This window comes from Humulus lupulus, chromosome X (genome assembly GCF_963169125.1).
Source record: "Humulus lupulus chromosome X, drHumLupu1.1, whole genome shotgun sequence".
Lineage (NCBI taxonomy): Eukaryota > Viridiplantae > Streptophyta > Magnoliopsida > Rosales > Cannabaceae > Humulus > Humulus lupulus.
In genome coordinates, this window is record NC_084802.1 from 192,339,403 (window position 1) to 192,359,472 (window position 20,070).

Consider the following 20,070-nt stretch of genomic DNA (forward strand, 5'->3'; position numbering starts at 1 on the left):
AATTAGTTCTGGTGCCATGTTGCTCTTTATTTTGTTGCATTTAGTAGAGGCGCAGACTTGGTATGTGGATTACGTGGTTATGTTGTGATGAGAATTTGGTACTCTATTGGTAATTTTAAGAGATGAATTAGACTATTGTGGGAAAAGAATCATCAGTTGATTTGATAGGGTTGGTTATAATCGAGTATGATATGATCTTGGATATAGATTGGTTAGCCAAGTATGGGGCAACAATAGATTGTAAGAAAAAGATGGTAACCCTTGAGCTTGAGGGTGAGAAACCCTTTATATCTGTTGGCATTGTGCATGGACCCCGTATACTTATGATATCTATACTTAGAGTTAGAAACCTATTGCAGAGAGGATGCATAGGATTCTTAGCTAGTGTGGTGGATATCACTCAGGTCGTGCTAGTGGGACCAGGACAGATTAGATTAGTCTGTGAGTTTCTAGATGTGTTTCCAGAGAATCTGTCAGGGTTACCTCTACACCGAAAGATATAATTGTGATTAACTTGGTGTCAGGGATGGAACTAGTGTCTAGGGCACCGTATTGAACAGCTCCAGCGGGGCTGAAGGAACTAAAGGTTCAGTTACAGGATAATATGATATTCTCCAAGAGGGATCTTTGATTTGGTTATCACCAGCTGAGGATCAGGGAGAAGGATTATGCAAAAGACTGCTTTTTGTATCAGATTTGAGCATTATGACTTTTTAGTCATGTCTTCTGGATTAACTAATGCCCCGGCAGCACTTATGAATAGATGAACATGGTGTTCAAAGATTAATTGGATTGGTTTGTGATCTTCTTTATTGACGATATTGTGGTATACTCTCAGTTAGAGATTGGCCAAGGCCAAGGAATGCCTCAGAGGTCAGGAGTTTCCTTCGATTGGCAGGGTATTGCATGTGTTTTGTGGAAGAGTTCTCAAGGATTGTTACCTCATTGACAGAACTGACACATAAAATCAGAAGTTTGTATGGTTAGATAAGTATGAAAACAACTTCCAGGAACTGAGGCAGTGATTGATTATAGCTCCAGGTCTGAGTCTTCTTACATATTAGAACAAGATTATGGTTTAAGTTGTGTCCTTATATAGACAGAAAATGTGATTGCCTATGCATCATGTCAGTTGAAGGATATGACCAGAGCTAGAGTAGAGTTACTGGTGGGCCAGTTGGCCAACATTCTGCTTAAATGTATTCTTTTAGAGAGGATCAAAGGAAAACAGTTGAGTGACCCACAAATGGGAAGGATTGGAGGGGATGTCTTACCTGGAATAGCTAAGGACTATACAGTGTCAGGCATGAGTTTATTGAGGTATAAGGATCAGATTTGGGATCCGATGGACACTGGGATTTAACGGGAGATTATGGATGAATCTCATACTACCCCTTGTTCTCTACATCCAGGCACCATGAAGATGTACCAGGATCTGAAAGCTTCATATTGGTGGCCTGGGATGAAGAGGGACGTAACTAAGTACGCGACAAAGTGCTGACCTATTTGCAGGTCAAGGCATAGTATCAGAAACCAGTAAGGCTATTACAGCCTTTGAGTATCCCAAAGTGGAAGTGGGAGGACACCACGATGGATTTCATGATGGGGTTGCCCAGGATAATGGGCCAGCATGATTCAGTTTGGGTCATTATGGACCGGTATATGAAGTCAGCTCACTTTTTATCAGTGAGGACGAACAATACCGTTGACTAGTATGCAGAACTCTATGTGAGAGAGATAGTATGCCTTCTTGGGATTTCGAGGTCTATCCTATTGGATAGGGACCCTGTCTTTACTTCCAAGTTTTGGGGAAGGTTAAAGAAGGAGATAAGTATACAACTGAAATTCAGTACTGCTTATAATCCTCAGACTGATGGTAAATCAGAGAGAATTATCTCGATATTAGAGGAAATGTTGAGAGCATGTGTATTGAACTTTGAAGGGTCTTGGAATGAATATTTGCCTCTAATAGAATTTTTCCTATGATGATAGCTACCAATTGACTATTAGAGGGGCACCTTATGAGATGTTGTATGGTAAGAAGTGTAGATCGCCCATTCACAGGGATAAGATGAGTGAGAGAAAATATTTGGGTCCTGAGGTAGTTCAGAGGGCCACTGAGGCTATAGAAAAGATTATAGCTCAGATGCTTTCTTCTCAGAATAGACAAAAAAGTTATGTTGATCTGAAATGCAAGAACGCGGAGTTCCAAGTGGGAGACTATGTCTTCCTTAGAGTTTCATCGTGGGAATGGGTGAAGAAATTTGGGGAAAAAGGGCAAGTTGAGCCCTAGATTTGTAGGACAGTTTGAGATCCTGGAAATGATCGGTCAGGTGGCTTATAGATTGGCCTTACCATCGGTACTGTTGACCGTACACAATGTATTTCATATTTCCATGTTGAGGAAACATGTATTAGATGAGACTAATGTTAGAGAATATATTTTATTGCTCAATGGAAATATGGAAAAACCAAAATACAACTCTATACAAAAAATACAATGGACAAGATGATTGATTAAAAGAATATTACAACTTAATTGCTCAAAATACAAGTAAATAGAAAGATGTAGAAGAAGAAGATTACAAACTCAATACTATAATAATACAAGTAAAAAAAAGGAAGAACAAGAGGAACAAAAGAATGAAAACACAAACAAACTCTCACACTACCAAAGTGTATTGTAGTGGGGATCACCAACTTGAACAATGTTTAAAACCTTTGTCCAAAAGCTTATTTCCCCCTAACTCAAGCACTAAGGGATCTCTCACATATTTTTGGAAATGCTTTCTGGAATAATCAAACCTCAAGGTGTATTTTCCAGCCAAGTGCTTTGTGGATGAAAAATTGTGTATCTTACAAGTGAGCATTAGGCTCCTATTTATAGAGTTTTGAGACACCTTTTGAATTTCAAATTCCACCAACCCCCATGGCTGTTACCAATGATTAATTGGATGTTTTATGGAATTAAAATAGAGATTTGGGAGTTACTTGGCTGTTGGAAACGTTCAAAATTGGATAAAAACCGAATTTGTATGAAGTTGTCAGCCACTAGGGCCGCGACGCTTGTTTCAAGCGCCGCGGCCCTTGGTCATTTTCAGCAACCAATTTTTTTAGTTTTTTCCAAAACGTTCCAATTTATTCCCACTTGATTTTGTAACTTCCATACACAATATGGGAGTTAAAATCACATCTCTATAAGCCATTTCTCATATGGCTTTATGAAATCCAATCTCAAATGTGTAGCATATAATATACACATTATTGTGTAATATTTGAGAGTTACAAATTTGTAACTGATTTTGTAACTCCAAAATATGTCACATTTAGGCACACACATGTGTCCAATTTTGTGACTCTCAATAATATGTTACAAGGTGTGACAAATCACATTTGTGTGACAAATCACATTTTGTCACATTATTTTATCTAATATTATATTATATGAAATAATATAACAACTCATGTGTTGAGTTATGAGGATCTAAGACTTCAGCATACCTCTTTTATGAAGAATAGCCAGTCTAGATATGAGACAGAAAGGATAAGGTTCTGAGGAACAAAACTATACCTTTGGTTAAGGTATTATACAGGAGCATTAAGGTCGAGGGAGCGACCTGGGAACTGGAATCAGATATGCAGGATTAGTATCTCGAGTTATTCAGATAAAATTTCGAGGACGAAATTCCTGTAAGGAGGAGATAGTTGTAACGTCCCAAATTACCTAATAATGCTTAGGGCCTTGATTAGGGGGCCAGAATGACAAATTATGGAAATTATGTGTTATGTGATATATTTGTGTATCATTAAATGATTATGTGATGCATATTATAATATGACTTGATATGCATATTTATGTGTATTAAATATGCATGTGGGCCCATTTCTAATGATAATTTTCATAATTTGGCCCGTTATGAGTATATTTGGCATATATGTGATATATGTGTGAGACCACATCATTATGTGGATATATTTGGGTTACTCGGCACGAGACGATCCTAGGGAGCAAATTAGCGGGAAAGTCACAATGGGACCAATACTTAACTCGAGGAGAGTCAAGGGGTATTTTGGGTATTTAGTACATTACCAGGATATTGGGTAATGGGAATAAATATTTGAGGATATGTTCGGAGTTAGTGAGATCAGGAGGGAATTCTGGGGATTTTGAGTATTTTTCCCTCAGGGACGTTTTTAGGTACCCCGAGCTTTGGGATTTGCTTAAGGTTACTTAAGCTCGAAGTAACCTGTCAGAAACAAAATATGTTTGGTGTTCTCTCTCTCTCTCTCTCTCATTCGCTCATTTGACGCTTGTTAGCGTTTTTGAAGGAAACTCGAGTTTTCGAGCTCGTATTCAAGCGAGGTTAGAGTCATACGATTCTAGGGAAGATTAGAAGCTTGATAGCCGGAGGATTTTACTGGAAACGACTTAATCAGAGGTAATCCAAGCTTTAAGTTCTGAGTTTTTGAGTTCTTAAGCTTTGATTGGATTTTATAGTTTTGATGAGTTTTTGATTGGATTGTAACTTGGGTTTTGATGGTTTTGGGCTGCTGAGTTGTTTGGGAACTTTGTTTATGGGATTTGGCAATGTTTGGATAGGTTTATGGAGGGATTTGGCATGGGAAAAATGAAGAAAAAACTGAGTTTGCAGGTTGAGCCGCGACCCTGTTCTTGGGGCGCCACGACTCGAATTGGGCGAAGGAGAAGCATGTGGCTGTAGAGCATTTAAGTTGCGACGCCTGATAGGGCACGACGCAGAGCTAGTGCAGGCATGAAGGAGGCTTGGTCCTCTGACTTGAGCGGGTCGCGACTTAAATGTTTGGGGGTTGTGACGCTTAAGGGATTTTTGGCCTTGGGGAGGTTTTGAGTGCGGGAACTCAAACATAAGGGCTCAGGATCTATCCTACTACCAGGTTTAGTAGGATTCGATGTCCCGAAGGCTAGGACTCGGTCCAGAAGCCTTTATTTACTCGTTTCGATGGGATTCCATACTTGGTTGTGACTAGGTTATCGCTAAGGGCTCCGAACCGAGATCTTGCTCAAGGGTCGTTCATTGGTAACATGTACTTGGGCCAAAGGTAAGAAAACTGCACCCGGTATGTGATACATGTGATTATGGCTTGGCTGAATTATTGAACATGAATATGAATAGAACATGAACGCCTGAGACTATGAATGATTATGAATATGCTTGAGATTGTTGATTAAGCATGTTGAATGCTTTGTATCTAGATATTTGATATATGATGAATGCCTGTTAGCATAATATAATTGAGAAAAGCATTGACTTACTAGTTGTTATCCCAAAAATCAGAAGTAAATGACATGGCGGGCATTAATTACACGTGGCTGCACCTGGCATAACCTGTGTTCGACTATCGACCAGAAAGATATTCGGTATCATGCGATCGGTCTCTTCACGCGACCAGTCTGGTCGTATGCACGTAATACGCGGAAGAAATCTTAGGAAGTTATGATGGAATCCGAAATTCTCTCCCATGATTTCCTGAGTATCCGATTATTTAGGAAATAATATATGTAACAAATCAAGGTAAATCTTCCCTGAGCTTATAAATAGAAGAAGAGGGCTCAGGGAAGGGGATCTTTTTTCTTTTCTGACTTCTAGATCGTTTGAGATTAGAGTTATCATATCAATCACATTGTATTGTTCTTCAGAGGTTGGTGAAACTCATTGAACCCTAGTTCTTTGATCACTCCCTTTGATTTTATATCAATAACAATCTAAGTGGACGTAGGTTATTACCAGATCCTGGGGCCGAACCACTATAAAATATCATGTTTTTATTATTTTCGTCATCACGTTCTTTTCAACGCATTCGTCCACGTCAAGCGTATTTTGACTCCGTGTCAGTTGCCCAAAATCAGGGTCAACACTAGTCAAGGTCGACAATAGCGTCGAGCACTGGTCGAAAAGCATTGAATTATTAGTCAAGGGCGGCCATAGCATGTTGAGCACTGGTCGTTTTGGTTAGGCTAACCAGGAGCGCATCATATGCTTGTCCGATCTATTGGTCGTGGAAACCTCAGCACCAGGTACATTAGACCAGCTCTAAGGCTGGTTATCCAGAGGATAGGGAAATGGGCCCCAGGGTGACTTATTAGTCCCGTATCCTAGGGTTGGGCCCCAGGCATTGACTTATGAGTCAAGGACGACCTTAGCACGTTGAGTGCTGGTAAAAAAGCATTGACTTATGAGTCAAGGTCGACCTTAGCATGCTAGGTGCTGGTCGAAAAGCATTGACTTATGAGTCAAGGACGGCAATAGCGCGCTGAGTGCTGGTCGATATGGTTATGCCTAATCAGGAGCATGATATACGCTTAACCGACCTATTGGTCGTGGAAAACTCAGTGTCGGGTACGCTGGGCTAGCTCCAAGGCTGGTTATACAGAGGATAAGGCAACGAGCCCCGGGGTGACTCATTAGTCCCATATCCTAGGGCGTAGAGCCCCAATATGATTTATTAATCATGGATTAGGGTGCTGAGCCCCAATATGATTCTATAATCATGTATTTTGGGCATTGGACTGCAATATGATTCATTGATCGTTTATCTTGGGCTATTGGCCCATATGATGTTGTAGTCATTTATATGGATGGTATGCATGCATGATTAGGGTTATTACTGCTAGGCATGCTTATTATGATTTGGTAACATGTATTAACTGCTTATGAGCATGCTTAAGTTTTCTTGCTGAGCCTTGGCTCACGGGTGCTTGTGGTGCATGTAAAGGGAAAAGAAAGTTGGACCATCCTTGAGTTGGAGAGCTTAGGTGACGATGTGTACATATGCGGCTGCTCGACCACCACGACCGAGATTTTGAAGAGGAACTAGGGTCAAACTCTATTTTGCCGCTTACGTCGGCTGGTTGTAACTTTTTCATTGTAATTAACCTTTTTAAATGTATTTTGGGATCCCATGTATGAAGTAAATGTTTTAATGAAACGATAGTATCTTTGACCAAATTTTTTAACCCTAACCTATTAATCATGTTTAGTTACACGGTTATGGCCAAATGACTCATTTAGCGAGTCTAGCACTATTTAAAATACACAGTGTAATGGTCCCTGAGTAGTAGGGCGTTACAGTGTAAGTAGACCATATCGTAGATTGGCAAGTCCATGTAAATCCTGTGCACTAACTAATTTTAGCACTAACTTTTTTTTGAACATATAATCATATTTATATTCCACTATGATTACGTCACTACAAATATGTTTAGCTATATGCTCGGGATTTAATAAAATTTTATATTAAATAAATAATCATGAAAATAAAACATGTGAGTAAAATGATTGACCAAGTCAATAATGATTTATATTCTTTTATTGATAATAAAACAAGATTACAAAGAAATTGAGTTTTAATTAGGGCATAAAACTCCATCAAATTGATGGGGAAACTCTAAACTTGTATCTAGCAGTTATTCAATACGCTATTAATGCAACCCTAGTCTGAGAAGCAGATACGACCTAACATCCAATATAATATATAAGCAGAAGGCTGGTCGGGGCAGAATCACGGTACCCATTAATTGAAAAATTGGCTTACTGTTTGTTGCTTGCAGCAAGAAAATTAAGGCCCTACTTTCAAGCTCATCCAATCACAGCTTTAACCGATCAACCTGTCAGGCAAGTTCTGCAAAAGCCAGAGGCATATGGTCGATTACTTAAGTGGGTGTCGAGCTCGGACAATATGATATTACCTACCAGCCAATAACTGTTATTAAAGGGAAAGCTTCAGTAGACTTTATTGTTGAACTCACTGGAATACCATAAGAGGATGAGCAAGCAAAAAACCCTGAAGACAATGAAGAAAATTGACCCGTTTGGAGGCTGTTCGTGGATGGATCCTCCAATGAGCATAATTCTGGAGCTGGACTTATACTTATCATACTTGAAGTACATCGTATTCCCTGCGCGCTAAGGTTTGGCTTCAGTGCCTCAAACAATGAGGCAGAGTACGAAGCCTTGCTAGGAGGATTACGACTCGCTAGAGATGTTAAAGCAATGGCAGTAGACATAAATAGTGATTCATAACTGGTTGTAAATCAGGTGTTGGCATCCTACCTCAGTAAGGCAAAATATCTCTTGGCACAATTAAAAAAATTTACCATCCAACAAGTGCCCTGTGACAAAAATTCCAATGCAAATACCCTAGCAAAATTTGCAAGTGCCAAGGATGCAGACACCCTAAATGTATACCAGTTGAGCACCTAGCCCAAACAAGTATTAACGAAATGGAGAAAACACTACTGCTCGATAATTCTCCCTCCTAGATGACTCCTATAGCCACGTGCCTGGGGCACAAATTATTGCCTCAAGACAGAAACAAACCCCAACGAATTTCAATGCAAGCTTCATGGTACATGATTATTGAAGGAGTAATGTACAGAAGAGGGTATTTTATGCCTTTGCTCCAATGTGTTACTAAAACAAAAGTCGAACTGCTAATGGTAGAAGTGCACGAAGGATTCCGTGGTAACCATGCAGGGGCAAAGTCTAGCCAAGAAGATATTGAGATAAGGATATTTTTTGGCCCACGATGAATGAATATTCCATGGAGTACGTCTGAAAATGTGATAAGTGTCAAAGATTCTCCAAAATTCCTCGAGCAGCGCCTAATGAACTTAAACAAATGCAGAGCCCATGGCCCTTCGTAGTATGGGGCATTGATTTGATCGGACAACTCCCAACAGGAAAGGGTGGAGTGAAATTTGTGGTGGTCGCAGTGGATTACTTTACAAAATGGATCGAAGCCGAACCACTGGCTACAATTACTTCCAAAAAGGTGCTCAATTTTTTAGTCCTAAACATCATATGCAGATATGGGCTACCAAAGAAGATCATTTCAGATAATGACACTTAGTTTGACAGTGACACATTGACAAATATTTGTGTAAGGCATAGTATCACCAAAAGCTTTTCCGTAGTTGCTCATCCCCAAGCAAATAGAAAATTAGAAGCTGTCAACAACCTTAATGGACACAATGAAAAAGCATCTCGAGCAAGCCAAAGGAAATTGGTCGGATATTTTGCTGGAAGTCTTATGGTCATATCAAACTACTATTCGAACCTCAACTAGACATACTTCATTTTTCCTAGCTTATGGATATGAAGCAATGATACCAGTTGAGTTAACCCCCCCCCCCCCCCCTCAATCGCATCGAAGGAGTACGTATGACCAAGATCAAAACCACAAATTATTAGCTGAAAGCCTTGACATGATCGAGGAACAAAGAGAAAAATCACAATTGCGAGTGGCTGCTTACCAGCAAAAAGTAGCCAGATACTTCAACTCTCGAGTCAAGAATCATTAGTTTTCCCCAGGAGATCTAGTATTGCGACAAGTGTTCCAAAACACTAGGGATCCTACAGCAGGAGTTTTATGACCAAATTGGGAAGGACCATATCAGATCGTAGAAGTACTACAACCAGTAACATACAAACTTGATCGACTGAATGGTGAACTAATTGCAAGATACTAGAATTGTGAACACTTGTGAAAATATTATCAACTAATACTAGTTGAAGGCACGTTTTTCCCACTCCCTCCGACCATCATTATTCTTGATCATTGCCCAATTGTTTATTTTTTAGGTTGTAAGGCACGTATTGCCCATTTTTTTTACTACTACCAATTGTTACGCAAACAATTTTTTTAGTTGTATGGTTATAAGACATGTTTTTGCCCTTAATAAATGACCAATAACCTAGTTCAATTCAATTCTTTATGTTTTTTCTTCAAAAACATGCATTGCTCGTAGAATTTTTAAATTCAATAAACATTTTTTTTCTATTTTATTATGAGATATATACATAGGAGTGTGCTCGACACACTCATTATTGTCAATTTTGTTATTAAATAGTATTACTTAACATGTATGATTCTTAAACAAAATTCCAAGTATACTGCTATATGATACAATATTAGAGCAGCTGTGTTAGCTCAAGCGAGTTTGGTTATTTGGAAAGTGATCAAGGGCTGATTGTAATGCCCCAAATTTCCTAATAAGGTTTAGGACCTTTATTAGGAGGCCGGGAGGGCCATAATTGATTTATTATGTGATTAAATGATAATATGCATGTTTAGGTGTATTAAATATGCATGTGAACCCATTTTTGATGAATTAGGTGATTTTCATATTTTGGCCATTTCGGACATATTTGGCATATATGTGATATGTGTGTGGTGCTTTATTATTATTTGGTTATGCCAGGGTTACTCAGCACGAGACGATCCTAGGAGGTAAGCTAGTGGGAAGTCACAACGAGATTTATTCTTGACTCGGAGTGAGTCAAGGGGTATTTAGCATTACTGGGTTATTGGGTAATGGGAATAAATATTTGATGATAAATTGGGAGTTAGTAAGATCAGGGGGAAATTCTGGAGGTTTTGACTATTTTGTCCCCAGGGGTGTTTTCGGGACCCCGAGCATTAGGATTTGCTTAAGGCTACTTAAGCTTGAAGTAACCTTTTAAGAAATAAAAAGAACGTTCATGAAGTTCTCTCTCCCTCTAAGTTCCATTTTCGTCTCCCGATCGCATTTTCGAAGGAAACTTGAGTTCTAGGATTCAGATTCAAGCGAGGATCGAGGCATAGCGATCCTAGGGAAGATTAGATGCTTATTAGCTGGAGGATTTAGTTGGAAACAACTCAATTGAAGGTAATTCAAGTTTTAAGTTCTAAGTTTTTCTAAAGTTTTTAAGCTTGAATTGGACTTTGTGTTTTGATGAGTTTTTGATTGATTTGAGACTTGGGTTTTGCTGGTTTTGGATCATGGGGATGTTTGGGAACTTTGATTTTGGGATTTGGAGATGTTTGGATAGGTTTTTGGAAGGTTTTAAAAGTGGAAAATCGGGGGAAAATAGCTGGTTCGAGGTTGGGCCGCGACCCTGTTCTTGGGCACCGCGGTCCAGGCTCGATGAAGCAGGTGGATAGTTTTCAAAGGGCTGGGGGCTGCGACGCTTGGTGATGTTTATGGCCAAAATGATGTTTTGATTAGGGGAACTCAAACCTTATGCCTCGAGATCGTTCCTACTACCCGGTTTAGTGGGATTTGATGTCCCGGAGGCTAGGTCTTGGTTCCGAGATTGGTTTTAGAACTTGAACTCATTGGATCACCATTTATGGTTGTGACTAGGTTATCACTAGAGGCTTGGAATCAGGATCATGCTTGTGGCTCGTTTATTGGTAACCTGTGCTTGGACCAAAAGTAAGAAAACTGCACCCTGTATATATGACATGCATGGTTATTATTGAGGCATGTCGAGTGTTTAAATGTGATGCACGAGAAACATGTGGTTAGGGCATGCCATGAATGTTAAATGTGAGATTGATCAAAGCTTGAGTCTCTATGTTTGTGCATGATCCTAATTATGCTAGCAATTGTTAAGTAAGCATGTTGAATGCCCTGTATTCGAATATTTAACATATGATGTATGCCTGGTTGTAACGCCCTGGATAGCCAAGACCGCTACACTATGTACTTATAAAGGTGCAAGACTTGCTATTCAAGTCATTAATTTAAAAAATGTGTCACTAAACATGTATGAGCTAGGGTTAAAAAGATTTTGGTCTTAAAAGCTTCATTTTATATAATTAAACTGTTATATACATGGTATCCCAAAAGAATCAGAGTTAAAAGTTGGTTTACAGACTTCCAAAAATACATAAACAGCTGTTAGCCATACTAAGGCAAAATAGACAATCTCTAGGTCTCGTGCCCCTACCTAAACCTCAACCGTGGCGGCCGAGCAGCTGTCCATGTACATTCTGCTCGCAGAGCTCTCCAATCAAGGCTGATCAAGCTTGCCCTTGCCTTTACCTGCACCACGTAGCACCCGTGAGCAAAGGCCCAGCAAGAAAACACGTGCAACACAAACAGTAATAACAGACAGAAAACTCACTAAGCATGAACTCTCATCAAGTAATCCACATTAATCATTCAGCATATATTCAGAATCATGGATGCAATCAAACACTTATAACATTCATATCACATAATAATCAGGGCCGACAACTTAGGCCGCACCCTCTGTTTACCCCACTGACTCCGGCCCGCTTAAACCGAGATCAGTGCATATTAAGCTGTCCTTGGCTACCATTGACCAAGCCGCGCCCTGTGCACTAGTGTAACCCTTGGCACCCTTAGGCCGTTGGTTCACTAATTATCTTGCATGGCATAATACCATCTTTTCAAGCATACACAATAGGGAACCCTTAGTCCCGTTACATATATTCAACTAGGTGTAGTTTTCTTACCTTTAATCTTTACGATTTCGGATTACGAGCGACGCTCCTCAAGCACGATCCGTTCCCGAGCCTAAGCTTTTATTACCTAGTCACAACCAAGGTAAAGGATACCATCAACAAACTTAAATGAGCTTCTAGACAAAGTTCTAATCTCCGGAACATTGAACTTCACCAAACATGGTAAAAGATTCAATCCCGAGCACCCTAGGTTAAATTCCCAAGCCTAGAATCTCAAAATCCCAAAATCCCTTAAGGGTCGTGGCATTAGCCATCCATGCCATGGCATGGCCCCAATCAGAGACCACCAAATGCCCAAAAACAGGTAAGGTCCGCGACCCTACTTAGACCATGCCGCGACCCGCCCTCCTTCCTCAGCATCCATCAGCTTCGAAGGGCCGCGGCTCACCAAGAACTATGCCGCGGCCCGACCCCTTCGAACCCAGAAAAACCACCATTTTTAACTCCCAAACCTCATGCAAAATCACTCAAAATCACCCCAAATCCACAGCTCAATTATCCAAAAACTTCCCACAAGATTCCAACAACACAACCCAGCTGAATCCTAGGCTAGAAACTCATAGAAAACCCATTCCAATTACTAAAACTTTCTAACCCAAGAACTCAAAACCCAGCCATGCCAAACTCGAATTTAAGCCTCTAAATCATGAATTATAACTTACCTCTTCAGCTGAACTCCTTTTCTAGGCAGAATCCCTGTTAATTCCCAAGTTTTCCAGCTCCAATTCAACCTTAGCATCAATATCACAATCATCTCATTACTCAGTCAAAAACTCAAAGTTTCTAACTTCAAAAAACAGTTTAATTCTTACCTTAGCCTAGATTAATTATTCCCTGAATAATATCTGAGCTTAGATTCAAATCCCCACTGAATTCCCAGCAAATTCCCAGGTTAAAGTCCCATAAATTCTCTGTTTTTCCCTTCCTTGTGTTTTCCTTGAGAGAGAGGAAAGAAGAGCTGAGAAGAAATTCTAAGTCGGTTTATTTCTTCTGTCTACAACTTTCTATTTTTAGTAAGTTATCCTTATCACTTAGGTCAACCTAAGGCTCGGGGCGCTGGAACCGTCCCCGAGGGCAAAACGGTAAAATTCCCCAATATTCCCGCCTAGACTTCCTAACCTCAAATATATCTCCATATATTTATTTTTATAACCCGATAGTCTAAATAACTACTCGATACCTAAAATATCCTTGACTTATCCAAAGTCAACTATTAAGCCCTGTTGTGACTTTTCCCCGCTAACTAGCCCGAGGATCGCCTCGAGTCGCGCTCTACAGACCTACCCACATAATAATGTGGTTCTCACAATACCATATATACATATCACATTATAGCCAATATAATCACACAAGCATTATTAACCATATAATTATGCATTTAAATCAATAAAGTCATGCAAACCACATTTAATCCAATAATGCCTTCCCGGCACACTAATCAAGACCCTTAAGCCTCATTAGCAAATTTGGGGTCGTTACACTGGTAGCATTGCTTACTTGTGTGTGGCATTGATTAGTCAGAATCGGCACTGGCCGCGTGTTACTGACCTAAGAGTCAGAAACGGCATAAGCGTCATGAATGCAAAGTCGATCAAAAATTAGATCTAATCGATGTCAACATTGAATAACTCATATGGGGTATTAATGCTGGACCGACCCTAAGTTCGATGAAAATTATAAGCGCTTGACTAGTCTATGACTAGTTACTCAGAGCCAGGGCCTAAGGCCTAGGTGACTGCTTTGTCACATGGCTAAGGGAGCGTTACCCACGGTTGTGACTCTATGGTCACTCGGTAGGTTTATGTTGGTGACTATTTCATCAAATACCTATCTTGTTTAAGCTAGTGAAAGGATCACTTATTCACTCGGTAGGTTTATGTTGGTGACTATTTCATCAAATACCTATCTTGTTTAAGCTAGTGAAAGGATCACTTATTTATAAAGCCCAGGTAACCCTATCGTCACATGGCTAATGGGAACGGAACCCACCTTAGTGACTTTTACAACTGTCACTCTTCTACTTTGGACTAAAAGTCCTGGATGATTATTATGATCATCGGTTGATGTTTTATACCCAACATTTCGTGAACTTATTTGCATGCGTGATTATGACTGTTATTGCTAGACATGCACTTTATGATCTAATGACATGTGTTATCCCCAAAATTTGAAAATGATGATGTGACAATAAAAGTGACAAGTGGCAATAAATGGCTAGGTCAAAGGTTTGAGATTAATCTTGTGATATTACTGACATGAAAATTATTTATCTGGTTTGGAAGTGATCTGACCGACCTGGTAGAATTTCTGTCCGACTGGTAAAGATTTTTGACTGACCAGTAAAGTGTTTGGTCAACCAGTCAGTCATTTTGGCCGACCAGTCATCTTGGAGTCTAGTGTATCCGGTCAGTCAAAAGTTGTGCCTAACCGGAAGGGTGCTTTGGCTGACCAGTCTCACTTCAAGGAATGAAGTTGGCCGACCAGACAAATCATCATTATGCAACGAAATTTCAGTAATGACTTCAGCTAGAATTAGTCATACCCACAGCGGGAATCTCTCAGATTATCCCAAAGAAATCGCATATTGTTGTATTTTAAATTTTATTATTAATTAAATATTGGTGAGGGCAATTGAAATATCCCGATTATGAGGGATTTTGATTTGTATGATCCTAAGCCTATAAATAAAGAGCTCATGGCATCATTGAAGGGATTCAGATTTTGATTTTTCTGAGAGAGCATTTATATTCTGAGAGAAATCTTGTATTTTCTTGCATTTACACTGAAGAAACTCAGTTGACACAGGTTCATCTGATCTTGAGTGTAGATCTATATATCACAACTCTAAGTGGATTAGGCTATTACCAACATATTGGGCCTGAACCACTATAAAATTATTAGTGTCGTATTTTCTCTTGAAGGTTTATTGTAGTTTTGATGTAACGCCCTGGCTACCCCAGAACAGTTACGGTGAACGGTGGACCAGAAATTTGACTCACTACCTGAGTCCTTTGGTCAAAAATGTGCTCTAAGTGTAATTAACAGGTTAAGGTATAAAACCAATAAAAAGGAAATGGAGATTTTCATTACAAACTGCTCTGCAGAGCTAATCAAAATATTTACAAGTGGTTCTCAGATCAAAATGGTCATTACAGTTTTAAATTTACAATCCCGCCGACCTAAGCGGCAAAAATAGGGTAAACCCCCTAGTTCCTCTGAGAACTCCTTGGCCGTGGTGGTCAAGCGGCCGCATATGTACACATCACCACATTAGCTCTCCACTCAAGGCTAGGTGAGCTTTTCTTTCCCTTTACCTGCACCACATAGCACCCATGAGCCAAAGCCCAGCAAGAAAACATAATACTTTTCATAAACATTATCAAATGATTATCATTATAATCACACTGAGCATAAAGCTTTCAAACAAATGAGTGAACATCACATGATTCAAGTGGGAGAGTGGCTGCTAGGTAAGCCACTAGCCTCCGGGCACTTATTTCCTTCATCGACCCTCGGGGTCGGTCTGGCATTAATGCTCTTTGAGTCATTCAATGCTAATAGTCGATTAGATCTAATCTCTGTTGGCTTGCGTGATCCACGCTAAGGCCGTTCTGACTAATGAGTCAGCGCTATGTGACCAGTGTCCAGTATCACTGCCGAACCTGACTAATAAGTCACAGCTTCACAGTTGATACTAACACCTTTGCCAGTTCTGACTGATGAGTCAGTGCAACGTGACCAGTGCCCAGTGCCACTGCCGAACCTGACTAATGAGTCACAACTTCACAATTGATACTAGCACCTTTGCCAAACCTGACTAATAAGTCAGTACCATGCACAAGTGAGCAACATATGCTAAGTATTCTATATTCAATCCATGTTCATATTACACAACCAACATGCCTCACGAGTATCCGTGCATGTTACACTTGGGGTGCAGTTTTCTTACCTCTGGTTCGAACAAGAATGAATAAAAGAACAACCCTGAGAACGATCAACCTTTTGGTCCTTTAGCGGTTACCTGGTCATAACCAATTATAGGATTCCATCAATAAAAGGTTCCCAAACCAAAACCTAACCTCCGGGACATCAAACACTACTCAACCGGGTAGTAAGTTCAACCCCGAGGCCTTAGGTTTGAATCCCCATGCTAAAAACACTATTCTGGACAAAATGCCCTGTTGGGTCGCAGCCCTTCCTAGCTGCGCCGCGGCGCGCCTCCAAACAGAGGCGGCCTAACCCTGGTAGGCACCCTGGGCCGTGGCGCACCTATACCATGCCGCGACTCAACACCCCTTTCAGCCAAAAACCAGCAACGCACCAGAAATTTCCCCTACGTTTTCCCTCTCAAAACAGCCCTTCAAACCGACTCTAAACCTCTTCCAAACACCCATTTAAACCTCCAAACATCACCCATAACTCTCCCTCATCATAACCCAACTAAAACACCACAAAAACTCCCCTTGATTCCAACTATCCACTAGACAATTACAAGCTGAAAACCCAAGCTTAAAACAGAGTATAACCAGAAACTCAATGGATAAAACTCACCTCAAACCAGCTTTGAACCCTCTCCAATGGCTGAACCAAGTCTACAACCTCAACCTTTAAGTTCCCTAGCTTAATTCCACACCTTGAGCTCAAAACTCCAAAGAGGAAAAAGAGAGAGATGGGCGTACGGGAAGGATGAAGAAAACTCTGTTTTTGGTTCTGTTTTTACAGCCATCTAAAACCATATATATCCAAATCCCAAATGACCAATATACCCCTAGGTCTTTTAAAGCTTCTAAAACCACTTCAAGGGTAATTTTGGCACTTTCCACCTACACCGTTAATCATAATTAATGCTTCCCAATTCCCGCTAATCTCAATATTCTCAAACTCCAATAATTCACATCCTGTTACCCTTTAATGCCCGGTAACACTCTAATCATTAAAACACCCCGAGACTCACCCCGAGCCCCGAGCTTAAGCCTGTTATGACCAAACCGATAATTAACATTCCTTGATCGTCTCATGCCGAATGGCTCGAACAAATCCACATCATAATGTGGTCCCATAATATATCACCAACATGCGTACAAATAATCAATTTACCCTCAACGGGCCAAATTACCATCACACCCCTGTAATTAAAAATATGGACTCACATGCATGCATTTCACATCATATCATAATATAATCAACATATACATGCATTTTATCAATTAATATCATAATTAAGCAAGTATGGCCCTCCCGGCCTACTATTCACACCGTTAAACACAATAGAGAATTCGGGGCATTACATTTGACGTCTACTCATCATTGGCCAAAATCGTGGTCAACATTTTGGTGCTTTCATTGAGAGCCTGAAGAGAAAAAACACACTATTATCTTATTATTATGGCGCCCAAGAATACCAATGTGGCCTCCAAGAAGCCAGGCACATCTAAAGAGCCTGCTAGATCAGAAGGTCCTGGCCCTCAAGACCAGGAGACTGAACCCAGGGTCTTCCTCGAAGAAATGACTCCAGAGGTTGAACAACAACAGGAACCCATGGGGGCCTTCCAAGAGGAGATGGCGTAATTCAACGTCCGACAGGATTCATTTACTGAAGAGATGGCTAGACAGAAAGCTGTGTTTGAGCAGCAAAGATGGGAGATGGACGCCAGGAGCGAAGAGATTAGGCGGCGGCAGGAGGAGGCCGATAGGAAACACCGCGAGGCTGCACTTGCTCTGGAGGTGGCTACGCAGTTGACCCAGGCCAATGCCCAAACTGCAGCACGAGGAGCAGCTACCCAGGAAGCAAGGAATACAGATGCTGGTCGAAAAACTATTGACAGAGCCAATTCTCGAGGACCAGACAGAAGCAGGAGTAACCCTCTGATCGGGAAGATGATGGGGTCCGATTTGGCACTGCCTCGACTCAAAGGGGGAACTCTAGAACCCCCTCCAGGAGCCACCGATCAGAAACTTCTAGATCAGGGAGTCACTGGTCGGGCAGTAAAAAGACTCCACCCAGGCAGGATCAAACCAAGACTCCTCGAGGTAAATGAACTTCACAGTTCAAAGATGGACATGGTCGTGATGAGGCTGATGGTCATCACACCGACCGATCGAAGGAAAAAGATGGCAACGAACAACAAGGAGGAAAGGACTGCCTGACACAAACAGGAAGGCCACCACTGCATCCCGGCCAGCAGCGCAGTGGGAGAGAGCACGTCCCGCATGATAAGCCTTCTGAAAAAACTCGGAACACAGTGTTTGATCACCTAGGGGGACGCAAAAGGGACGTTATCAGAGACAAGAGCAGGACCGTCCTGGTCGAAGGGCAGAATCTGAACCACCCTGCTAGCCAAGTAGAAATACTTGACAACAGTGCACCAGATGAAAATGCCCACCAGGCGGTCATGACCTTGGCACCTCATCAGTTACACCAGCCATCCAAGCCTAGCTTGATGCGCTAACAGCCGCAGTTCAAGGTTTGTCGAAACGACCTTCTGCAATTGATCCGGTAGACCACAGAAGTGGCAGCCCATTTTGTGCCTGAATCAGGGCAGCCCAGTCGCCAGCAAAGTATAAAGCACCGGTACTGCCAGTATATATAGAAAAAGGCAGACCCCATAAGGCATGTTGGGAAGTTTGAAGACCAAATGGAGCTGCTCGGGGTAAGTGATGACTATCGCTGTAGAGTTTTCCCCACTACGTTGTCCGATACTGCCCAAGAGTGGTATTGGAAATTCAAGCCAAACTCCATTACCTCTTGGGAGAGTTTCAGGAAAGAATTTTGTAGACAGTTCAGCGCTGCTCGGACTCCTCCGGTTTATGCCAATCACTTGGCAGATATCAAATAAGGAAATGATGAATCTCTAAAGTATTATATACAGAGATTCATGTGAGAGGCTAACCGAGCAACTGCTGTCAAAGATGAGGGGAAGATGGTTGCAATATCCTCTGGGATAACATATCGGAGCCCCTTGTGGGATAGTATACATCGCAATCCAATCTCAACACTCCAACAATTTCTTGACCGAGCGGACAAGTACATAAAATTAGATGATGTGATTGAGAAAGAAGAGAAAGGTATAAATAATCTAGGTGGATCAACTGATCCTCCTAAGAACGGAGGAAGTGGTCAAAATGGCGGAAAGATTCGTGGGAATAACGGGTCTGACCGCCATGATGAAAATAAGGCTAAGTTGAGTCCGAACGATAAGTCGACCAAGTATGAGCCCCGATTCACAAACTACACAACTCTTTCAGCTAGCCGGGCAGAAATCTATCTCGCCAATCATCAGGAAATTCCCTATAAGAAACCTCCATCGATGAAGAAAGAGATATCTAATAGGGACATGAACAAATTTTTTCGGTTCCATGGAGATTATGGCCACGACACAAACGAATGCAATCACCTCAAAGATGAGATAGAATTTCTTCTCAGTCGGGCAAATTGAAAAAGTGTCACGCAGAAACAACCCAAGGAGAAGGAGGCAGCAACAATCCTGGGTTCAAACGCATAGATCTCCACCCTTGCAACCTGGGCCTGTGGACTTTACCTTAGACACTATATGTGGAGGTCCACACTTGGTTGAGGACAGTAACAAAGCAAGGGAGAGATATGCCCAGACACTTCGACATGAGCGGGAGTGCTAGGATCGGATTTGGTGGACAAAGCCTGATGAGGAACCATTGGAATGGCGAGCACTTGAAGATATATTATTGCTAAAATACTGCTTTCAGAGTGGTAGCTTAATTTCAAGTTGTTTAACTTGTTATTTGAGTTTGGGTTATGAG